The following is a 26157-nucleotide window of genomic DNA, read 5'->3' as shown; positions in this document are numbered from 1 at the left end:
TTAAACAACGTTGGAATAATATTAATGGTGGCTGCATTCCACTTAGGAAAAGGTCCTGACTCACTAATACAGAGGGACACTTAATGGACCTGGGCCACTGTTCAGATTAATAATTCCAGCTGTGACAAGTCAAAATGTCTGCCGTGAAAAAAACAACTGAAGCAGCTAAATGGAATTCATTCAGTCATCAGTTATATTATTTGCACATGTAGTTTTCCTACTGGGGTAAAAAAGAAAACTCTCTCCCTACTTTGAATATAGTGTAATATATTGACAGTCCAGCATATTTGTCAGAGTGAATAAAAATAAGTCCAGATCTTGTACACTTTGTTCTAACAGTTTCACGACGCTGGGCGTCAGATCTCACAGATGAAAAACTCGCTACTATCACCACAGATGTCAGTAATTCCCAGATGTACAAGATTTCCACAATTGTTTTTACAGGGTGATGTACTGAGAGGAGGGAGCAGTAAACTATATTAACCTGGAAGCCAGCTCTAACTTCCCCCGCCAACGAAATATTTGTGTAGGTAAAAACACTGGTTTGGATTCTTTCTGTTGGGAAATGATTAAGTCCGGCAAAGATCTACAGGCTTCATGTGGTATAATCACACACGTCATCTGAGTTTAACTTGTTTACAACCAAATGGCTCCGACTGGATGTAGGACTATTTGTTTTTTGTTTTTTTCTGTACTACTGAAACATGTCCTATAATTAAAGGAGCATTACCGGACTTTGATGAGAACTGAGAGTCTGGCTGTCAAAACGTCTTGTTCCTCTTCTGTTTCAGTGGAAGAAGAAGACGTAGAAAAATAACAACACCAGAAGAAGATCGCCAGAAAAATAAGAAGACCACTAGAAGAAGATCGCCAGAAGAAGAAGAAGATCGGTGGAAGAAGAAGAAGATCGACAGAAGAAGAAGACGCAAAAGAAGAAGATCAGCAGAAGAAGAGGAGAAAGAAGATCAGCAGAAGAAGAATGGCAGAAGAAGAAGATTAAAAGAAGAAGATGAAGAATGCCAGAAGAACAAGAAGAAGAAGCAGTAGATGCCCAGAAGAAGATCGTTAGAAAAAGAAGTGGAAGAAGAAGACTGGCAGACGAAGAAGAAAAAGATCGGCAGAAGAAGAAGAAGAAGATCGGCAGAAGAAGAAGAAGAGGAAGAAGAAGATCTTCTTCTTCCACGGCTTCTTCTTCTTCTGCTGAGAAGACGAAGACTGCTAGAAGAAGATCGCCAAAAGAAGAAGAAGAAGCGGAAGAAGAAGAGGAAGATCGGCAGAAGAAGAAGAAGATAGGTAGAAGAAGAAGAAGGCCAGAAGAAGGTGACGGCCAGAAAAAGAAGAAGATGACGAAGTAAACTTGTGTAAAATTCTCCACAAACTAACACGAGGCTGACCAACCAGATGGAAACTAAACTGCTGTAATAGAAACACCAGTATCACCTGAGAACCGATGTGGGTGTCATGACAATGATATAAGCGTCAATATGCGTCATTCAACACTTCCATATTAAATTATAAGGATGGGACGTAATAATCCAGTGATGTACATGTTAATTGTCTACTGTAACCTGCAGGCTAATTACAGTCCAGGTAAGAGGACGTTTTAAATGACAGTTGTCCAGCCATTGTCTTTATGTGAATCTTGGCCGACGTGCAGATTGTGAGGGGGCGTTGACGGGGAATGATGGAGCAGAACCCCGCCTGGAGGCAGTAGGTCTCGGGTCTATTGATGCTGCGCCACATGAAGTGCAGAGACAGCGCGGGACACAAGGGGCTCTTGGTACAGAGGGAGACAATGGCAAGTCAGCCTTCAGTCAGAACGGCCCGAGCAGCTGACAATGACGGGAGGATAGGGGAGGTGGCGGGTAAGGGACGGGAATGAAGGGGGCTTGTTGAGGAGAGGTGTGAAGTGTCACACGGGTTGTTCTGCTCCACCGGGAGGGCGGGAACGGGCAGGAGAATAGAGAATAATGAAGACACAGTAGGTGGATAACCGTGGTTACCGTGGAGAAGCGGAAGGAGAGGATGCTGTCATTAAAGAACATTGTTGTAGCTCGTTCTTTTCTGCCCATGCAGCTTCAGGAGGATGGCGAGCACTTCAGCCGTCTTGAAATACAAACGCCTCACGCAAACCTGAAGGCCACCGTCACATCTCACATTATCAGCTCTGCTCAGTGACAGAGTCCATCCTCGTCAGCTGAGCGTTCAAGTTGAACTGCATTTGCCCTGCAGTTAAGAGAAGGTCACATCTGCTTTATACTCTTTGACTCAGTTATAGACTCCGTTTGATGCTGGAAGAAGATCAGGAGTACAACCATGAGTACAACCCTCCTCTCTCTCTCTCTCTCGCTTACGTAACACAAGTCTTTAACTTTGTTAGTTCTCCTAAGGACACTCTACTCTCACCCATCCACAATCCAAAATACGTCAAAACTAGCTTTAGATAAAGTAGAAGACAATTAAACATATATTTCATTTGTATCTCAAGAAATGTTTTTTAAGCCAAGAATAGAGATGTACCAAAAATAAGTCACTGATTTGTATACGGTCAGATAATAGCCCAGAGCCAAGTTTCCTCATTGATTTAATATCTTCTCATCCATCTAAGACCCAACGACAAGAAGCTATTGATCCAAAATACACCAAACAGCTAGCTTTAGTTAAAGTAGAAGCCAATTAAACATATATGTCTCAAGTATTTCACGCCTAATGTTTGTGTTGTTATAGAATCGTGTTAACACAATGCAGAAGAAGCTAACAGGTGGATTTAAGCACGTATTAGCAGCTAAATATATTCTGTAACTGGTCCATGTGGAGCTAATACGATGTGCCATGAATCGCAAAATAAATATGCAAAACAAATAAATAGAAATGTTCCAAAATCCTTAAATTGACGTGTGAAATTGTCCGTAAGGGTTCTTCCGCGTAAGTAGTATATACAACAACTGAAAAAGCTACTTAGATGAGTGGTAAAACGTCCTTAGGAAACACTACAAGTCCAGTTTTCCTTGTTTCTGCCTTTTTGTTTTTGGATATTCACGTGAAATACAAAAGATAAAATCACAATCAGAGTCTGCCGTCGCTGCGCTGCCATCATTAAAGACCACGACAGGAACCAAGACCCATTAACACCTGCTCCACTTTTCTCTCGGCCAAGTAGCCTAAGCCTCGACACATTCGCTAAGCCTCGTTACAGACCAGAACAACAGCTACTCACGATGTAGTGTGGGCTCTTCAGGTATGAAAACATGGTCCAGAAGACGAGAGACGGGTCCGGCTGTTGGGCTGAGGAGGGGTCCTGAACGGTATGTGGACGTGGCAGCTATTGTGACAGCCTCATCGCATCCAGACTGTCGTCACACGGTGCAACAGAGGCCTCGGCGGCCGATTAAAGGATCTTAACAGATCTATTTAGGGCCCCGGTGCTCGCCTCAAATAGGAGCACTCATTAGCTGAACGACCTGAGCCTCTCAGAGACGCAGGGAGGGAGGGAGGAAAGAGTGAGAGAAAATAAAAGAGGAAGGTGAAGGAGAAGAAAGACAGAAAAAGATAGATTGGATTGCTTGACGGGTGGCCGTGCTCAAAGGCCATAAAAAGGTCAGGGTTCGTAACCCTGGGGTCGTGAAGTCGGCGGTTCACACGCTCCACTTAAACCGTGCTGCAAAACTGTTCCCAATGTAGCCGAGAACTAAGAGAAACACGTCTCTGGATCTAATCTCAGCAGCACAAAAACAACAAAAGCCGCGTAAAACTTAACAAATAACATCCAACACGCAACAATCAACAAATTGGCAAAATTCACTATGTTCGCTTAAGAAGATTATCGAGATTAGATTATGGAGCTGTGGCGGAGTCGGACGCCAGCTGTGTGCCAAAACAAAGTGATCACAGCTGATGCCCGGGCGCCTCTTCCAGCGTTTCCGCACCGAGTCCGTCAACGGAAACGTCGGCCAAAACAGATGAGGATGATGACGGATTAGGGGCCATTATCTACATCGTTAGTTTGGGCGGCAGATTGGTGGGAGGAGCTATCCGTCAAGCGAACGTTACGGCTTTGTTGTGATGAGCCAGGTGACGGCCAGTGAGAGTGTTTGTGTTGTGGTGCTTAGTCGGGGGTAAAGAGCCCAAACAGGGTGAAACTGAAACACAGACACAGCTGCAACAAGTGCACAAACACACACAAAAACACACACAATGTAATTACTAGTGCAGAAAATAGAGTGTGCAGTGTGGCCTTATGTTAACAAATGATAACTAAAGCTGTATGTATATTATAATAAGTATATTATTTTATAGTTATATGGGAGATTAGTCTTGAATCTGTCAATCCATTAGTTCACCGACTTTCCAAATATGTTCTGAAATTCACTGCCCTTTTTGTTTTAAAGAGTAAAGATTAGGTCTGTTATTATTATTTGCTCCTTTACTCAACTTTAGCTTAATTTCTTTAAATGCTTGTTTTTCTACATAGACTGTATAAAGACGGACGGTGGAACAGCTCCTCTAAAGTAAAGCCTAGGCAAGTAGAGCTCCCCCTGGTGGCTGGCTGCAGTATAGGTCATAAGCTCCACCCCCTCCATGTTAGTGGGCGGGACTTGGGTCAAACTAAAACACTAAAATACATGTCAAATATTTTTATTTCAAGGATGTTTCAGTCGTTATAGGTAGTTAATACAAAATAAAGTTTCTTTTTAGTTGATTATTTGACGCGACAGAAACAGGATGTGACAAAACTGGCAACCACCAGTTGCCACGCCAACCGTTCCGTAAAGCAGTCCCGTAGGGCCATGACAATTGGAAAAAATAAGTGTATAATCCAACATTTCCTTAGCTAGTAGCTGGTAACTGGAGGTGGAGCAGAGCGTAGTATTAATTAAACTAAAACGTAAGTGAGTCTGGAGGAAGTGTGGGCGGGGCATCGATATCCTGCCTCCACGTGGCTCTCTCCACCCTCAGACCGTACTGATCAGACTCTGACTTCAAAGTCACAAGATGGCGCCGCCCGTATCCCCTGGAAAATAGCGTCAGTTTGGCCAATGAGAGGAAGTGGAGTCCATATTTCTATACAGTCTATGCTTTTTCAGCCATATTGAATGGCAGCGCTTCTTTTACCACAATATTAGAAGTCAAGCTCACCAAGACAGATGACTGATTTTTTTCCTCAGATGCACTTGAATCATAGAAGAAGAACGGGGCGCAATAAGATTTAAAACAAATAGTGGAAATAGTGTAAAGTTTCATCCGGCTGTTCTGGTGAATCAACAGTTATCCAAAATGACAGCGGTCAGCTCAAATAGTTGTGATCAGGGTCAGGTCAGGTCTACATGACAGGTCAACTTGAACTAAAGTAAGGCAAACATTTCCCTTCCAGGTCGGTCTCAGCCCGAATGCTTTCTCTTAGTGAAGGGCCAATACAACCACCTTATAATTATATAACCAAGTATTTTATCTGATGCATCTTTGGATGAGGTGTCTGGCAGCAGCAGTGCACCTCATCATATATCCTAGATGCTTCATCAAACTGAAAATGTACAGAACACTCACTGCTGGTGCTCCATTTTCAATTTGAAATCGCAGTATTCCCGCTAAATTATGACCAATCACAAAAACGTTTCCAGGAATGTAGTGTTTCGGTCATTTTCGACTATTCTCAGCAGGATTTTATATTCAAAAACATCAACAATCAAGACAATAACTCACATCTAGAACCGTAACTGCAGTCCTGCTCAACATGAACAGACTAAATGGTGAATTTCCCGTCACAAAGGTACGGTTTTCTTTCAGCGCCTCAGCTCTGAACCTGACAACAAAGCCAAGTCTGTTTCACAGCTCAGTTTTCATTATGTTCATGTTTGTTCTTTGGTTCCTGCTTTATTTCTTTAGAGAACACTCATTCCCGGGCCTGTGTGCCTGCCTGTGCTCAAACACATGATGAGTCATTAGTGGTAAGAACAGAGTGGGAGCGCCTTGGAGCCGCCGCCGCCGCCGCCGAGCACGCAGGTTGCGGCGCATCAGGGTATTAACCCCGGTGAATCAGGTTAATTGAAAATCAAACACCCTGCGATGAGTGCTTTTATCACACAGCGCCATATCAGGTTTCGGTGCAGATGAAAAATAAGCAGCGGGATGGCGGGCGGTGGTGTGAGTCGTGGGTTGTGTCTGCACCATGCATATGCATCAGCGTGTTCGCGCTCGTGTTGCTGATTTCTAACGCTCCAGATTTAACGATCTGTCTCTCCAGAATGTGACCCAGATAGGCGCTACCCTGCTGCCCTGGAGGTTCAAGTGGCATAATTGCACACACATCTCTCACCCCGTCTCTTCCTCTGCTTCCACACACCGACGTGGCCCTTTGAGGAGTGCCGCAGGGCGCCTTCGCAGCAGGTGAGAGAGTACGGAGGCGTGAGCATTAGCATGTGACCACGGGCTCAATTATTATCACGATCGCCGTCTCCAGAGCTCTGACAGAATCCACGGTGATGGTGATGTGCCACTTAAACACGCGACGGTCACCCACAAGGGAAATGGAAACTTCCTCCGAGACGAAATCCTCGAACAACCAGCCTGTGGTTAACACAAACACACACAAACACATGCACACACACTGCAGACAAACAGGAAGTGTGTCGTGCTTCTGGTTGAGGTGGAAGAAAGACTTCTTCTATTGTCTTCAGGACTGGAAGGTGAGGACAACCTCCAAACAAATATCAATGCATCTAGACACACTGATCAGCCACAACATTATGACCACTGACAGGAGAAGAAAATATCATTGACCATCTTGTGACAATTCGATGTTCTGCAGGGAAACTTCTGGACCTGGCATTCATTGGTGTGGATGTTACTTAGACATGTAGCACCCACCTAGACCAGACCAGGCACCCCCACAAACAATATTCTGTTGCCAGACACCACAGGACACCCTCAGAAGGCCCATGTCCATTCTCTGATGAGTCATGGGCAGGAGCAGTGAGAGACTAGTGCTAAGAGACGAAAGACGGAGGGAATAGGAAAACGAACAGAGGAGAGAAGTGATGGAGGTAGGATGGAGGGAGTGGGTTGTTTTTGGGGGCCAGTAGACAGTAACGACACATCCGAGCTGGGAGAGGCTGACAGCAGGAACTCCCCCCTCCCCACATCAGTAGACTGCTGCACTCACATCTCGTCTACAAAGAGGAAATGGAATTACCTCAGCAGAGCGAGGAAAAAAAAAATCCCCCAAAGCACAGCAGGTGGTCGGGACAGCTCATTCTATTCCTCGGCCTCGGGCGCAGCACAGGAGGAGGCTTCGAGGAAAAATAATAACACAATTGTACATTTACAACACTAATCTGTTTTCTTCTAGTCCTCATAAAAAGACCGTCTAACACTCAGATACACGTAGAGTTTAGAAGCGTCTGCTAATTGAAGTCCTGCAGAACAGATGATGTGGACGGGTGCAGTTCTCGCTGGCAAAGGGTGTGAAACTTACAGAATCATAATGAAAGAAATAAAGAGTTAAAGCTAAGAGAAGCATAGAGATATGAACCATTTTATAGAGATGTACGAAGACAATAAGACAATGCTTCAGATACTAAGGCTTTGTTATGATATTAGAGACGTCTCCTTGGCCATTTTAAGTGAATGTGAACAGTGACGCTCATGCAGCATATATTTTTAATGCTTCTCCACTGACGAAAGCACGAGGGAAAAGAAGAAAATACAAATGTAAAGAATGCATGTATATATACACCGATCAGCCACAACATTAAAACCACAGAAAGGAGAAGTAAATAACATCGACCATTTTGTGACAATTCAATGTTCTGCTGGGAAACTTCTGGACCTGGATGTTACTTAGACATGTAGCACCCACCTAGACCAGACCAGGCACCCCCCACCCCATAGCAATGACACTCCTTGATGGCAGCAGCCATCCCCAGCAGGATGCAGCCACAAAAACACTTCAGGAACAACTAAAAAAATATTAAGAACAGCACAAGGTGTTGACCTGGCCTCCAAATCCACTAGATCCCAAACCGATCAAGCATCTGTGAGATGATCCACAGAGGCCCCTCCCCTCGAACGCCCCCCCCCCCCAACAATATTCTGCTGCCAAACACCACAGGAAACCCTCTGAAGGCCAAGGTCCATTCTCCGATGAGTCACAACTGTTTTGGACACAACACAATACACAAAACTAAAACTGTGCTCTGTTTTCATCAGACAGACACTGGAAAGCAGCAGAACTTCAACTAATCATTAACCTAAACGTACATATTATTTAATAACACTTATAAATTGCAAACCTCAGCGAACATTAGCTTTGCTCGCAGATGTTTAAGCATTTTCCTTTTTCTTTTGTACCAACACGGTTCGCGTCTGCTTTGCCAATTCTCACCATCTGTTACCTCGCTCGCGATCACGATGAAAGAGTCACAGAGAATGAATATCAAACATCTGTCACAGCTGCTCGAATGTGAAGATACACTTGTTGTTTTTTTGTTCTTGTTCATGATCATGTGAACATGTTGATTACTCTGGTTAATGATCAGATGCAGACACTGGGTTGTGTGTAATAATGATTATCGCTGCCTGTTGTGTTGGGGAAAGTGGGCTAGTAGGCTACGCTCATTTAAATCTCCGGCCCCTCTACCCATTAGCCCACATACCATGACTCAGGGTGTTCAGCTGTGTGTGTGTGTGTGTGTGTGTTATGGGTGGAGACGCAGTGATAGAAGGATGCATTGTGTTGCCTTCGTGCAGGTCATGGGTCACTCAGCCCACAGCCTGGAGAGACTGCCAAGCCAGGCGGCCCTCTCCTCTCCATGCCCCCGGTCCCGCTGTATACGCATCCAGAGAAAAAGTTCCAGCAGGAGACCAGCCACTGTAAAAAGCCATTGTTGTGTGCAGGCCATGCCACAGAGAGGGCTGCCTTGTCATCTATACTGCCCAGTCACATGCTCGGGGTCTTTAGAAAAATGACTTGCATCATCAGCTGGCCACTGGCCCGCAAGTCACATTGAAAACATGACCACACGCTGAACCCTGTGCTGCCTGCAGACGGACTTATTCCCCTCATCTGAGAGAAACCTGCAGTCGACATTTAGGTGCAGCTTGAAAAATAAAACTGAACATCGTATGCTTTCGTTATTTTGAGGAGGGCGCACATACACTATATTACCAAAAGTATTCGCTCACCTGCCTTTACTCATTCTATGAACTGAAGTGCCATCCCATTCCTAACTCATAGAATTCAATATGATGTCGGTCCACCTTTTGCAGCTATTACAGCTTCAACTCTTCTGGGAAGACTGTCCACAAGGTTGAGGAGAGTGTTTATAGGAATTTTTGACCATTCTTCCAAAAGCGCATTGGTGAGGTCACACACTGATGTTGGTCGAGAAGGCCTGGCTCTCAGTCTCCGCTCTAATTCATCCCAAAGGTGTTCTATCGGGTTCAGGTCAGGACTCTGTGCAGGCCAGTCAAGTTCATCCACACCAGACTCTGTCATCCACGTCTTTATGGACCTTGCTTTGTGCACTGGTGCACAGTCATGTTGGAAGAGGAAGGGGCCCGCTCCAAACTGTTCCCACAAGGTTGGGAGCATGGAATTGTCCAAAATGTTTTGGTATCCTGAAGCATTCAATGTTCCTTTCACTGGAACTAAGGGGCCAAGCCCAGCTCCTGAAAAACAACCCCATACCATAATTCCTCCTCCACCAAATTTCACAGTTGGCACAATGCAATCTGAAATGTACCGTTCTCCTGGCAACCTCCAAACCCAGACTCGTCCATCAGATTGCCAGATGGAAAAGCGTGATTCATCACTCCAGAGAACGCGTCTCCACTGCTCTAGAGGCCAGTGGCGGCGTGCTTTACACCATTGCATCCGACGCCTTGCATTGCACTTGGTGATGTGTGGCTTGGCTGCAGCTGCTCGGCCATGGAAACCCATTCCATGAAGCTCTCTGCGTACTGTACTTGGGCTAATCTGAAGGTCACATGAAGTTTGTAGCTCTGTAGCAATTGACTGTGCAGAAAGTCGGCGACCTCTTTGCACTATGCGCTTCAGCATCCGCTGACCCCTCTCCGTCACTTTACGTGGCCTACCACTTCGTGGCTGAGTTGCTGTTTTTCCCAAACGCTTCCATTTTGTTATAATAGAGCTGACAGTTGACTGTGGAATATTTAGGAGCGAGGAAATTTCACGACTGGATTTGTTGCACAAGTGGCATCCTATGACAGTTCCACGCTGGAATTCACTGAGCTCCTGAGAGCGGCCCATTCTTTCACAAATGTCTTGTTTCACAGTCTGCATGCCTGAGTGCTTGAATTTATACACCTGGGGCCAGGCCAAGTGATTAGAACACCTGATTCTGATCATTTGAATGGGTGAGCGAATACTTTTGGTAATATAGTGTATATGAGATAACGGTCTAAAATACAATCTGAGGCCGAACTGTCACGTTTAGTCGCTCTTTCCCAGGCTCTAACATCTCCAAGCAGACAGCGGACTTTTCTCTCTCGTCCTCTGGGTGACCCATAAAAGAGCCTTGGTCGGGTAATTGATTATCACAGAGCTGCTTCTGTAGAAAGCAATTCAATTTCCACCGGGCATGTTTTGCCACATTAACGAGAATGCCGCCATTGTTTGGTCGAGCCAGGCGATGGCACGTAAAGGCAACTCCGCGAGCCAAATCCTCCGCGGGTCGCCGAGAGAATCTGAACCGAGGACGGGACAGGAACTGGGGCGGTCGGTAACCCTGAGCCGTGAGGAGGTCCTCCTCTCCCGCTGAGCGGTGCTGACAGGGAGCTGGAGCGTGGACGACCCAACGGGGTCAGTGGGTTTGATTCAGAGCAACAAAGGGACGTTGGAAATGGGCCCTCGTGAACTGATGGGACGGTTCAGAGGAGCTGTTACTGTGGTCAGTGCAGGGACTGGGATTACAGCAGAAAGGTTACGAGCACAAGACTTAGTATTAGTCGGGCAGTTGCTGAAACAAGAGTATGTTGGGTTGTAGTTATTTTACATGTCCCGGTTCAAACCTAGTTTTAACATCCATCCTGGGCAATCTGATCAAAAGTGGCCAGCTATAAGTACCTGTGGTGTTACCTAGCATTAAAATGTACATATAATATTATATATAGCTGTTACCTCTGACGGATTGCTACCGCCATGACTTGGGGAAATTACACTTATTTTGGAACAAGCTGTAAAGTTTCTCTCTTTCACTGAAACACACGCGTTATGTTTTAAAGTATGTATATATCTCTGCCCTAACATTAGTCATTTTAGAGACCTGCACAAAACTCAGATTATAACCCTTAAAACCTCCATAATTTCACTGCTGTGCTGTTTGAAGCAGGGACAGAAAAATCTCGGGTAATAAAGGTACATAAAGATGCCTATTAAGGAAATAGACTTAAAGGGGAACTACTGTTTTTTTTACAACCTGGACCTTATTTCTGGCATAAAATACGATCGTTTACTCATCCATATAACTTTGGTGTTATTTGGAGTCGTTCAGAAGATATTTAAATATCCATATCCACCGTATATCCATATAGTGGGAGTGACTGGGGCACCGAAAAGCAGCCTCTAAATAACACATTATCTGCCGTGAAACTCGTTCATTTCACCAATATTTTGTTATGATACACTAGTGCTATTCCCCATTGAGTCCGGAGTTACCTGTTATCATCATCATGGCTGAATATTTTTCCGACTCTGAGGTTGTGTATACTGAGTATACGGATGAGAAGCCCGTTGAACGGAGGTTGCGGAGGCAGAGAGAGGAACAGCTGGTCAAAGAACAACAAAGCGCTGCACGTCCGCGAATAGATAACAGGTAACTCCAGACTCAACGGGGAATAGCACTAGTGTATCATAACAAAATATTGGTGAAATGAACGAGTTTCACGGCAGATAATGTGTTATATATATTCTATATTTCGGTGCCCCAGTCACTCCCACTATATGGATATATGCGGATCTAAATATCTGACGAACGACTCCAAATGGCACCAAAGTTATATGGGTGAGTAAACGATCGTATTTTATGTCAGAAATAAGGTCCAGGTTGTAAAAAAACAGTAGTTCCCCTTTAACTGCACTCACACTAACATAATGCATTAAAATAATTTCTTGTTTCATATATTTATAAGGACAGAAAAGACATCACGTATGGTAGGCAGTTTTTAAACAAGACCCAGAATGCAATGTGTGTTCACGCTAAGAAACGCAGTCAAATGTGGTCTGGGATCGAATCCCAAACACACACCTACTACATACTAAAAGCTGGTCACTTGTGATCGGATGGACCAGAACGGATGTTAATGCCCGGTCAAAACGGGGCCTTAGTTTTTAGTTCTAAGGTCGTATGTAACTTTCTGCAGCTGCAATCAAATAATCTTCCATGATTTCTGGGTCTGGGTGAGTGCTGGGTGTAAATTTGGCAACTGGACCACAATATTTTCATCCCAACTGCAACAACGAAAACATTTTTAATTTAATAAAGCTTTGATTCGCTTTTATTCTTTTATGGGGGCAGTCTGTGAAGGTTTTATCTAAGGGGCAGCCACTTGGCTCATTTCACTTTGGCGTTGTGAGGAATACCACATGCCAAACACACCAAACTGAATAAAACATCATTCACAGAAATTGCGTTGATCAAATTAAAGCTTAAGGACTAAAATACTGTCACTAAAATACCACAAAATCCTAAGAAATCATGAATTACTTGTGTCTTAAACCTCAGAGATCTTAGTGGAACTGGTTTTAATTACTCCTTAGTTTTATTATCTCTGTGGGAGGTGTCTTTTCTATTGACATCAGCATCTTAAACAGAGAATGCTAAACATATCCAAGGCACTGCAGCCCAGTGAGCGCAGGAGAGTCTGTCGGCTGATTTGAATATGTCACCATGGTTGCAAACACCCACTCATTTCAGATCAATAGTGTCTCAAGAGCCTGGGGATTGGTTGGCAGCTCAACAACAAACCTCTCTACTGGCCACCGGGAGGGGGTCCTTGCCCCGTCCACACAGCGGCCATACAACACCCCCACCCCCACACACACAAGCTAAGAAAGACGGATTACTCGCCTTTCAATTACCACCAAGGGTTTCGAGCGAGAGACACGAGTAAGGAGAATGAATTTTGTGAATTAAGCAACAACAGAGACATGGAACTAAGCAGCCAGTACCCCGGCCATGCCCCTAAAAGCTGTAGGGGACCGACGGTAGGGCACACTCGATGCTGGACGAGGTGTTGTTTTTGTCATTTGCTGCAGCACAATAAAGGGTAAAGAGCAAAAGAACAAGAGCACATAATCACATCGTTCCACAAGATGAGAAATGCTGGGACACGTCGGACGGGGGATGAACAGGAGTTTGAGGGGGGAGCGGTGGGCGGGGGTGGTGGTGGATGGGGTTTAACCCAGGAATGTTCTGTACACAACCCCTTAATCCAGATATGTAAGAAGATTGCATTCTAGTATGTGTGTGGAGGTGGGGGCCGTGTGTCCGGGCCGGGCTGACCTGTAAGCCCCTCTGTCTCCACGGTTGCTGGAGCATGAAGCTTAACCAGCGAAGCCTGTAACACTTATCAGATGATTATGGCACTCTGTCCCTGCTCCGTCTTCGTGGTTTAATCTATGCACAACAATGTTCTGGTAGCCGCCTTCCTACTGGGGCAAAAAAAACAAACAAGACAATTCTAAAATGATCAGATCAGTATCAGGCTTCAGCCAAGGCCGATCTTTTGTAGTTATTTATTTTAGGTCTGACATAAATCAAAAACACGTCCCTGTAGCATAAAAACATCTTCTGTTTTAATGGTGGTTGGAGATGAAGAAGAAGCAGGTGGAGAAGAAAGAGGTAGAAGAAGAAAAAGAAGAAGTACTAGCAGTAGAAGAGGTAGAAGAAGAAGTAGAAGAGGTAGATGAGGCAGATGGGGTAGAAAAAGTAGAATTAGAAGAAGAAGAAGCGGTAGACGAAGAAGAAGAAGCGGTAGAAGAAGTAGAAGAAGAGGTACAAGAAGAAGAAGAAGACGTACAAGAAGAAGAGGTAGAAGAAGAAGTAGAAGAACAGATAGAAAAAGAAGTAGAAGAAGTAGAGGTAGATGAGGTAGAAAAAGATGAAGAAGAAGGGGTAGAAGAATAATAAGAGGAAGAAGTAGAAGAAGTAGCAGAAGAGGTACAAGAAGTAGTAGAAGAAAAAGAGGTAGAAGAAGAAGTGGTAGAAGAAAAAGAAGTGGTAGAAGAAGTAGAAGAAGAAGAAGAGGTAGAAGAAGAAGAGCAAGTACAAGAAGCAGAGGAAGACGTCCTGGGACGTCCCTACTACTGCTACCCTGCTGCACCCAGACTGTCATACAGAAAGCAGAGTAGAGGGAAGTAAATCTGTTGCACTAGCTGATCTTTGCCATAAATAAAAGTTGCACATCACAATACATTCCTTTATAACCGTTGTACTATAAATAAACTTGGGCATAAATCATTTTTTAGTTTCCAATTCTAAAGTCCTCACATGGGACAGTCTGGTTGGGCCCAGTGTTGGCAGCATCTATTCACTACTAATATCAGGGAAATGAAGCATTAATGAGGTGAATCTGTGCGAGCAGATGGTCAGCAGACCTGAGGTCACCGGAGCTCCGCTATCAGATACCCCTTCACTGTGGAGACACGCAGAATAGATTTAGTCTCCATTAGTGGAAAACAATAAAACGCACCCCCCAGGGTGACAGGACGGGAAAGAAAAACCGCAGGGGGAAGTGAAAGAGGCTTAACCAAACATTTTATTATTATAACGGTATTAATTAATTATGGAATTTGGTCCGATTTATGACTTCCTGGTTTTGGAAAAGTGGTGTATTAAAGCGTTAGGAGACATTAAAAGTAGACTGAAATAAACACCCCCATATATGTCTCCACTTTCTTGCATTGGGAAAAACTGACACTACTTTCCTGGGGATACAGGCGGCGCCATTTTGTGTCTTTGGAGCCAGAGTCTGATCAGTACGATCCGATTATTATATAATGCATCAACATTATACTAACTAACTAAAATGACAGAAACCATCCTTGAAAAAAATTTATTTGACGTGTATTTTAGTGTTTTAGTTTGACCCAAGTCCCGCCCACTAATGTGGAGGGGGTGGAGCTTATGACCTATACTGCAGCCAGCCACCAGGGGGCGCTCTACTTGCTTTGGCTTCACTTCTGAGTAGCAGTCTTTGACCCAAACACACATTTGTTTAGCTTCAGATCAGATAATGCATCACCAAAAAAAAAAACAATATGTCAGGAACTTAGGGAGTGGTGGGGGAGAAAAATAAAACTAAGCCGGCTTCTGAGAACTAAATCCTTGCATTTCTTTTAACCAGACTAAACATGGGACCTGCTTTCATAGAACCACAGTTCCCTGAGGTTTGCTTTAAGCACTAGCTGGTGTATATGTTTATGACTGGACCTCTGACAGAATAATCAACGAGCCGTCAATCGACTACACAAAGAGGTGAGCGCGCCGGGCCAATGGCGTTGCAGAGCCCGGCGGAGCGTGGAGGCAACACTGAGACATCCGTTACCGCTGGCATATCCATTTCATTAATGGACACTGGGAGCGCCTCTCTGCCAATCAAACACAAGGGCACTGACAGGGCTGCCGGCCTTGGAAGCTTCCACCATGTGTCTGCGTTTTTATCTGTGAGCTATTTGTGGCCGGCTCTGAGGGAAATGTACAGAGACCGTATGCATCTCCAGAAAAGGTTCGGCGGGACAACACCCCACTGAGATTTAAACCCGTCGGACTTGTGTTGACGCTGTGTTAAAACTGGATTTGCTCTTTGTAATGACTGTTTGGGTACAGAGCTGTAAAGCTGGCAGAAGGATCCAGACTGGTCCACAGTGGTGCAGTGTGCTCGCTCTGTGTCCCCTTTGTTTGGCTCTGTAGCATCTCTGTTCAGCAACAGCTGCTGGTGGAAAGTTCCGAGGACAAAAACACAGTTTCTGGAAAGTCAATTCAGCGTTGCACGACTGGAGCAACACGTCCTCAACTGATACTGCACAAGACTGACAACACAACACGGCCAGAAACAAAACAAAACAAAAAAGAAACCGAGCAGCACAGCGTGATGTGTCAGGTTAATTACACGCTACCACACCTCGGTAACTCCTCAACACCCTTCCACAAGCCTGTACAAAAACCAGCAGCTGTTAGATGACGGTGACAGACCAATTCCAGTTCTCCCCTTAACAGTAAATGGCCTTTGGCGAGACGGCCGCGGGCAGGACTATTTCAGCGCCGATCGATTCGCAGCTCATCCTCTGTGTCTTTGGCAGCCACGCCACGTAATTAATGATAGCGGCGGCACATGACAGAGACAATACGTGGCCCGTGATGCATCCAGACTCCTACGCTCCGGCGCTTTCTCCAGTCCTCCCACGCGCTGGCAACCAGCTGCACCTCCCCTGAGGAAAGTTGTGAGAGCAGTGGAAGCAGAGGATGGCTCACGGACTTTATATATCGCCTGTGATCTGCTGCAGTTAGTCGTAGCGTTTACCGTAATCTGTGAGAAACAAAAGCTGTTACGCATAAAGAACGCAACATGTCGAAGGGCAGCCAAAAACACAAGAGAGGTGGCACCTTAATTATTTTATTGATCTCTGATGGGCAAATAACTTTTGCTATTTTAGGATAAAAGGTAAAACAAAAGTAGGGATTAGGGACGTACCGAATATTCAGCCACCGGAAATTATCGCAGCCAGCACGGGCTTGCCTGGAATGGCCAACATGTCTGCGGTGTGGACATATTTCAATATATCTGAGAAAGACCCAAAATGTGTAATACTGACATTTCAAGAGGGCGTGCATCTGCAAAGAATTTCTCGGGTTTAATTTATCACCTGAAATCCAAACATCCCGATCGCTATGCTGAATATAAGAGGGATGTGGCCGCGGCACAGAAAAGGAAAATCCCTCCGAGCACGCCCACGGACGTTTCTGAAAAGGCAAAGTTTTTTTTTCAGCCGCATTAAACAAAACTTGCAGCAGCTTTAAATGACCATGGAGCTAACGGCGTCATCATCACACAGCGGTTATGGAAATAAAATTAGGACGCCAGTCATTTGAATTAAATTAATAAGATCCATCTGAGGATTTTCAAGAGCAGCGCAGGTGGCTCAGCTAGATGCGCATATACGGTGTGTAGAAGAAGATAACTTCTAGATAAGATAACATTTTTCATCTCGCACGCCCCCTAGAGGCAGCTTGCGCACCCCCACCACACTTTGAGAATCCCTGCCTTAGATGATCAGCTGTTCTCTGTCGTATAGATGTGGGATTTCGTTGGTGCAATAATTGCTTTCGGTGTTTCAGTTTTCTCATTTTCGGTTTTCGGTTTCAGCCAAGAATTTTCATTTTGGTACATCCCTAGCAGGGATCCAGTCATTTTTAAAATGATCGCCTCGGTATCTGGCTTCGGCAAAGCCTAATGTTTAGTAGATATTTATTCTACGTCTACCACGAACTGAAACCACGTCCCTGTAGCGTCTCTTTCTTCTGTTTTAGTCTCGGTTGGCTAGCGTCAAAGCTGCCAAAAATCCAAGAAGACAAAGAGGAACCAAAAATCACGTGTCTGCTGTGTGGAAGAAGTTTAGTCTGGAAAATGAAGTCAGTCAGACAGAAACTTGTACATTTGGTGAGGTGGTAGTAGGTGATCATTACTGAGTACTACCAACTTCATCAACAAACACTGAACGTTTAAAAGAAGAGGAAAGTTTCCTGGAGACAGCGTCAAGGAGAAACATCTTCCAGAGAGGGTTAGGGAGTTTATGGCAGCGTTGGATGACCAGAACATTTCTGGAGTAGAGAACACAAGGTACCAGCTACCCTCTCCACACTACATTAACTTTGACTGAAAGATTTATTGGACTGAATCCAGTCGACTCTAGGAGAAGACAAGGAAGACAAGGAAAGACTTTAGGAAGCTACAGGAGAGGAACTTTATGCAAGATCGGATCGGCTGATTCTGAATATTAAAAAAATCGATAACTTGATAACAAAAGACATGTCTTAGACTGAAGCGTTTTTTTATTAGGATTTTCCTCAAAAGACAAATTCCAGTCCTGAGTATTTTACCTCTGATACAGGTAAAACAGTAGCGTGGGTGAGAGGAAGAAGTCTGGGAAATAAGCTCAAAGACGCACCACCTCAGCGATACGCTGATTGCCATCCCCGAGGCAGATTCCTGTGTAACAGGAGAGAGCGGAAACAGAGCTCAGAGAAAACTCCACTTAAAGCAGCCGTGGCCAGAAACACTTTTATAGGTGGAAAGCGATCTCTAAACGACTTTACCGCTGTTGTGCTCGTGGCCACATACATCTAACTCAGACAGCACTCAAAGACATAAAAAGGCACACAGTTCCCCCGACACCAGAGTGTAAGCACAGCTTGACCTGTCCGCTCAACCAAAGCAGGAGGCCGCTGGGAGGGGAATGACTAGCAGCTGTTTAAAAGGCTCTGGACGCAGCCTGCATCAGTTATGTAACCGTGCACCGAGAGCCCGGCGCCCTGAGCATCATCACTTGTATGCAAACACAGACCTCTGTGGATAACAAAGCAGAGGGGGGTGGTCAAGTTACTTGCTAAATAAATCCGACGCAAGGACACCCACACGTGCTCAACACCATCGAGAACATATAACGCTGCACACGGCAGTTGGTGCCGTCAGTCTGAACAGGCAGAAGGAATCACACGAGAGCTGGTGGTGTATAAACAGCCAGGTGCACCGCGAGGCATTCTTACCTTCTCTGGGTACATGCTGTCCCAGTCCACGAGCTGCAGCATTGACAAAGGCCCAGACAGAGGAACAGAGAGCGACGGGAGTGAGCAGAGGAGTGAGGAGGAGGAGGAGGAGAAGAGGGTGAGAGCGGTAGCGCGCAAATTAAATAGGTGATGCACCCCCGTCATCTGCTGTGTGAATAAACGCCGCGCTGCATCACATTCTGACAGGCAGAGCAGCTTACAGAGCTGCAGCTAACAGGGTAGACCGAGGCAGAGAGGACGCCGTGCAGCAAATATGTGCCATACGTGCACTTCAACGACTTGAACGCTCACGCAGTTTGTAGGCAATTATATCCTCATAATTCATATTTATCGCCACGCCTCAGGCAGCTGGAGTCATGTGATGGGCTTTCCCGCCTCAATTGTGCTTGTGCTCTAACAAAGTTAGTGTCTAGACATGTAAGAAACGGATAAATGGGTGGTGCAGGGCGTACGAGGAGAACATATCTAGCCTCACAAACAAACCGAATGAACTGCTGTAACCCAACTTCTGTCATTTAGCTTGTTTTTTAGTTTTAAAAGGTGCTTTCTTTGTCCTAATTTAATTTATTTCAGGACAAAGTCATTGATTTCTTTGTAGGTCTGGAAGATAATCAATCGATAAATAAAATCTTGTGGTATATATATAAAAAGCATTTTGCAGACAGGAACGTTTGGATTCATTTGCTTGCTGCAAAAAACATAGAGTGCATGTAAGAGTGAAACTGAAACCGAATGATTTTCCGCTGCAGTTGTGTTTTAGGTGAAGCCCTTCCAAAGAATTTCCTTTTTACTAAAACGTATAAGGTCAATAAACTAGTGTTGCTGTTCTTTGTGGCAACACAGACAGAAGGAAGTCAGAAGTACGGGAGTAGTTTTGATTCTTCTCTCAGTTTGCTTCCACACCTCTTCTAGCTCATCGTCCGAGTCTTTTTTTAAAGACGCCGATTCTGCTCTCACTTTCCCAGTTATCCAGGATAATCATTGTAGTTTAATCAGCAACCTAACTGACAGAGCGTTAAAGCAACGCCATGCAACTTTTGCTGAGCAGCGTCAACAGCGGCCTCTGTGGCCACAACTGGTAATTACAGGATTCTTGGTGCTCTAAGTTCAAATGGTGAACGTACTGAAATACAGATCTCAGTACAAACTCGTAATCGTACAATGAACAGCAACAGACAGCTTAGATCAGTGGTTCCCAAAGTGGGGGGCGCACCTCCTAGGTGGGTCGCAGAGCCATTGTAGGGGGGGCGCAGGGCGCGTATTGAATTAGAGGGTGACAATTTTTCGGGTCGCCCGCGAGTCACGGTATTCCAGCAGTATTTTCACTGTTGGTAACGTGATAGGGACGAGATAGAGCAAATAATCAACGGGAGCGAGCGGGTGGGACCGGGACGGAGGACGGAGGACGGAGATTAAATTAAAAAATGACTGAGTGCGCCCAACTTTAGACAACAACATAGGGAGCAGGAAGGGATTTAGGAGTCTTTCTCTCGGGATTTGGCGGGACAGCATTTCTTTGGGGGGGCAGTTACGTGATCAGGATATGACGGGAGTCAGGCTCGGGATGGGAGCGATGAGATGGACAAGTTTTGTACCAAAGGGGGTCCCAGCAGAGAAAGTTTGGGAACCACTGGCTTAGATTAACACAAATTCCTTTTAACGTCCGATTAACAAAGAAACATTCTGTTATTGTGGCCTCGGCCCAAGCGGTAGTCAGGGAAATCAGAAAGGATCGCTGTGGAAAGCAAACAAAATCTAAAGTGCAGTCTTAGTAAATATTTTCAACCTGTGCAGGGCCGTGACACACCCCGCCAAAAATACAAAATAAGCAGAAAGTAGAAAGGAATGAGCGGTAATTGATAAAAGAATCTAGTCCTGAGAGGGTTCTCTAGATAAAAACAAAATTATCTGCATTTACTGTTCAATGTGAACTGAGTTATGAACTGAGCACGAGCTTTATGAGCAGCTTTGATGTTGATACTTTGTGCTTTGATGGAAATTACGTGATTCATCACAACTGAGCATTTGAATCTACTGAAAGCCCTAACTTTAGGATAAATCCCACACCACAGTCTACCACTATACAGACGGTATTAAAAGATAGTGGAGTGAGCATGTGTAGCTGGCAGCTAAACTTCAGATTAACTTGGCTTATGATTAAAAACCACAGACACGACAACTTAACTAAACAGAGCCAAACATCCAGCAAGTGCAACAACACAAGACGTCACAAGCCAGCTAATGTTGTAGCTTAACAGCAAGAAGACTGGACTGTCTTGTACTTTGTGAACGATGAGGCTCTTTTAGAGTATGACAGGACGTTGACGCCGTAACCTACGCCGGTGTGAGACATTTATACTTGTACGCTCATCATTGTGGCTGGCTCTGCAACAGTGCTAGTCGGGTTCATTTTTGTTTCTACTTCCTGCTTCACTTTCAACAACGGCGACTGAAACTTTCGCCAAAGACGAGTCATACAAATGTTTGCATCTCTGAACCTCCTCAGTTAACCTTTCCTCCATGTGTTTCATCTTTATTGATGCAAAACAATCAATTAGAAAATTGCGGAGATGGAGAAGCAGCTGGAAATACTAAAGCAGAAACATGCTGCTACCAAGCGGACCAATCACAGCTCTTGCGGTCTGCGTCGCCACGGCACGTAGTTACATTTCTGGGGAGGTGGACGTCAGGCTACAGCGCTAGGGCCCCTAACGATCCTTTATCAGCCAAGATGTCTATAGACTTATGCTACCACGCTGAGTATCTGATCATATTTTGTCGCCCTCTGTGGCTGCTTTCATCCAAAGTCACTGCTCTTAAAAATACAAATAAATCCAAACTATGAAAAGAAACAAAAAGCTGGAAAGCTGCACCTTGCACGACAGACACGATACTCCTTAACCCCCCGCCCCGAGCCCGATGTCAACATCAGCTCTCGTGGTTGTCTGGGGGCTTTGCAGGTTTAATCCTCTTGTTGTATCACAGAGGCACGTATCAGGATGGGACGAGGGGAAAAAAATGAAACAAATAGTGGTCAAAGGTTAAAGTGTGAAACCACATCTGAGCTCCAGAGACCGCCGGTGTGCACGGTGGGGGGGGAATAGGACGTGGACGGTAGAAGAGAAAGCAAGAAAACAGAAAGAGAGAGAGAGAAAAGTTGAAGAGAAACTTAAAAAAAGAGGAAAGGGAAGAGAATCAGAAGGAATGCAGACAGAAGAGTGAGGAAGCCTCTCGCACGAACACAGCAGATGCACAATTTGCTCGAGTTTAATATTAGATTACAGAACGGCTTCACTTTGGAGGGGAAAGCAGACCTTCATTGACTTAGCTCGCCTGTTGCTGCACTGTATGTGTGTGTGTGTGTGTGTGTGTGAAAGCACTGAAGGCTGGAATGCCAAGTATGCGCTGGAAAACAAGCAGAGGCCTCCTTTTTTTCAGCCGGTCCCGGGAGTAAGACTCTGGCCCGGCTCCAGATGACGCGGTGGAATCGGACAGGAGACGGCGGTGGCGGCGTTGGTGGCAGCGCTCGCAATCGTACGTGGCGTTTTACGAGATGCTAACGTAATAAAGAGCACGCTCCCCCGCGCTCACTTCAAAAGGATTGTTTGGAAATTGGCTGTGAAGAGCCTCGGCCGCAAATCCGAGGCTCCTCTGGGCGAAGGATCCGTTTAGAAAAACATGTAATTAGCAGGTTATTGCGGCGCTGCATGGGTGTTTAGGAACAGGTCGTTTCTCTACAGTAAACTGAACCGATTCCCAGGACAAGCGAGACAGAAAGGCTTTCATCATCATCATTGTCCTTTGCATGAACAATACACGCATTCTGCTTCACGTGGGAGAAACTCCACGTCACTGGAGAATAATGATCCGATTCACTGCGCCAAAATAGCTGCGGTGAATTGATCAAACCTTTTTTTTTCTTCTCTGGGAGTGAATCTGTTTTTAACTTTGCCGAGCCCCAGATAGATACACGTCCTCGGCCTTTTGCTCCGTTGCACAAGTCGGCAAACATACAACTTGGCAGGGGCGAGCCACGTGCTCCCACCAAAGAAAACAACTCCGTCTACAACCCAGCAGATCAGCTCAGACGGCTCCACGGCATCCACTTTTAATGCTCTCCTCCATCTTTAATGCCGACCCTGTAGTGTTGCTCTTTCGCGTCACGGCTCACGGGCCGCGGCTAATCTGCAGATTCACCCAAACATGAAAACACATCCGTCTGGCCTCCTGTCCCCGGATCTCTGCCTATCCCAGCGGGGCCGACGAGCAGCTCTGCAGCAACCCTCCACCACCACCTCCTCCTCCTCTTCCTCCTCGTCCTCTGCGTTCAGACCACACAGCGGGCTGAACGCAGACAGACCTCGGCCTCAACTCAGCTGTTTCCTTTTGTTTTTTAAACCCCTTTGTGAATCTGATGCATTTACGAGCCGGTTATGTCACTGTGGCTGCAGACGTCCCTAGAGCGGACCTTCCTGGAGATTTCTCTGAAACGAGACGTGCGGCTTATTCTGAGGGTAGTGACTGATCCGGTTTGTAATCTCCGGGAATTGCTGGTTTCATTATTGACATGCAGCGCACAGACTACCAGGAGTTACTTAACAGCTTGGCATTATGAAAGACAGGGAGGGTCCGGTAGTGGCTGATACCTTGTCTTGTGTGAAATGGTGTAAAAGCTGTGGTGGTGGTGGTGGGGGGCGGGTTGGGGATCTCCAAGTCTTTTAAATCGGACGGTGAGTGAGTGCAGGGCAGCCCTCTGGCTCCACGATACAAAGCCACAGACACAAACACTTCCAGGGCCACCGCATCGTGCCCTTTAGTGACACATCCCTCCAGAAAGAAAACAACAATCCGGCCTCTAGCTCGATCCCACGGAGCTGCTTCATCCGCTCACTAACCGTTTAAAATAGCCATGTCTCATCAAAAGGACACAACTCAACTTTCCCCAATTTCTAAGAGGATGTGAGTAAAAGTAGGACTCATAAAATAACTCCCCTTGTGTTATTTGTTTTCTGTAGACCTTTAAAATAGTGGAGGAATCCAATATGTTTACGTGAACGCGGCTTTAAATCGTGTGGCTTGTCGCATTCTTTCAAGATAATAAACACTCCATCCACTGGCTACGCTCCTGCAAAGTGAGGAAAAGAGGTTTATTTTGCCAATCCCTTAAGAGCATATTAGCTTTTAGAGGAGAGGGTTGAGGGGAGGAGGAGGGGGAGGTTGGTAACTAGGGTAACTAGGTGGAGGATGGGGCAGCGTGGCCACCGACACAGGAAACTCCTCAAGGAGGACAGGAGCGGACCGTCAGCTGCTGCCACCACCACCGCCGCCGCCGTCAGCGCCTCAGATCAGAGATAAGCAAATTACACATGGAAAGCGTGGAGAGACGCGGAGGCATTAGTCGCCTCCCGCACATCAAATCAAATCAATTAGAGGCGGCCACCTGGCGCTTGAATGGAGGCGTGTCAGTGACAAATCCCTCAGATGGATCCATCTATCGGGGCCCGGTGGCTACTTCAGAGGGAGCGTGGAAAGGAGAGGAGGAGCAGCTGGATGAAACTTATCAGGGACGTCCCGATCGGGAAAAATCACAAAGTTTACTCTGAGGTCGGATCAGGACTCGGATCGGCAGGCACTGCTGTATATTAAAAGACAGTCCTGATGTTATCCTATAGAGTTCTACCTGTAGTTTTTACATATGCATATCTTATATATTTTGCTTATACTGTTGTATTTTTTTTACTATTACCATTATTTTATTCTTTATTTATTTCTACTTTCATTTTATTTATTATTTATATCTGATTTGTATTTATTTTATTATTTTTATTATTATTACTACTATTATTTTATTTCTTCTTATTATTTTAAATATTTTGTTATTATTCCTTTTATAAATTCTTATTTTTTAATTATTTTATTATATCTTATTTTATTTATTATTTATATCTTATTTTTATTTATTTATTATTATTATATATATATATTTTTTTTCATTTTATTATTTCATTTTATTTCTTCTTATTATTTTTCTATTTTGTTATTATTCCTTTTATTATTTTTTATTATTTTTATTATTTTATCATATCTTATTTTATTTTATTTATTATTTATATCTTGTTTTTTATTATTTTATTATTATTATTATATTTCTTTCTGATTCTATTATTTCATTTTATTTCTTCTTATTTTTTATAATTATTTCTTTTATTATTTCATTATTTTGTTTATATCTTATTTTATTTTATTTATTTATTTAACTATCTTACACCTATTTGTCTTTTTACTAGAGCTTTTTAAAAGTGTTTTTATGTGCAATTTCCCTTGTGGATCAATAAAGTCTATCTAAGCCTAATTGTAGTAATTTACTCCCAGTGATATCATGTTGTATAATTCAATTGTTAAATTCTCATATCTTGACCAGATTTTTTTAATAACCACACAGGAGAGATGAAAACAAATATCTGGCGAGTCAGTTGCATATTTTGTTGTAACTCAAATAAGCACCAGCCTCAGTAATCTCGCCCCCACAGTCGGTCTAGACCCCAGCCAGTTCGTCTGCACCGGAGCAATGACAGGAAGCGGCGGAAGTGGGGAACTTTAAAGAATTGGGTTTTTCTGCGGGGGTCACTCACTCCTGGTCGCCTGGCAACCGGCCAAACAGGAGAAAACTAACACGACATCACAAAAGGCACAGAGAGAAGGGGGAGTGGGTTCCACCTGCCCCGGCGACCGCAGACGGCCCAGACCCTGACGGGGGGCTCTGGCCGAATCCTGTCTGCTGTCTGTTCCTTATCCGCCTCACCAGCTCTCACTGTAGCCTGACAACAAAGAGCTGCCCATGCAAATGTAAACGTCTCGGAGTGAAATGTTTATTTTGGCCCGTGTGATTTGACAAGCGTGAAATTAATTCCACGAGAAACCCTCTTCTTGGCTTGACGGAGGCCTTTGGAGCCGTGTCAGCTCTGACCCACAAACCGTTTAACGTCCTTCATGTCTCTGCCTCTGAAGTCCTAAACTGTGCCGGGGTGTGCAACCGTTCTCACTTTCCCTTCCTTCTCACGGCGCGTCGCACATGGAGCGTTCACACTCGCGCAGAGAGAGAGGTCCCCACGGCGGGGCGACCGGGGGCTACAGACTGATCCTCCTCAGATATGACCTAGTTTTCTATTCAAGCCCGTCTCTCTTTGTTCGCTCGGCGGTGGAGGAGGCTGCAGCCTGTGGAACAAAGAACAGAAAGCAGCACTCGGAGCCTTGGAACAAGCAGGCCCTGCCTAGATACAGCCGCCCCAAAAATGGCTCACGAAAGGCAGGGCTTGCTTGGATGCTGCCCGGACTCCCACCGTCTCGAAAATCT

General features: G+C 45.0%; 1 protein-coding gene across 2 annotated transcripts in view; it reads right to left on the bottom strand.

Annotated features, from left to right (window-relative positions):
- The window catches only part of LOC311503520 (rho GTPase-activating protein 12-like), a 65618-nt gene that overhangs the window by 34834 nt on the left and 4627 nt on the right, over positions 1 to 26157 (bottom strand). The gene's annotated exons all lie outside the window — the stretch shown is intronic.

This window comes from Chelon labrosus, assembly GCF_963514085.1.
Source record: "Chelon labrosus genome assembly, chromosome: 18".
Taxonomy (NCBI): domain Eukaryota; kingdom Metazoa; phylum Chordata; class Actinopteri; order Mugiliformes; family Mugilidae; genus Chelon; species Chelon labrosus.
Note: the sequence above shows the minus strand (reverse complement) of the source record. Positions and strands in the feature narration are given on the sequence as shown.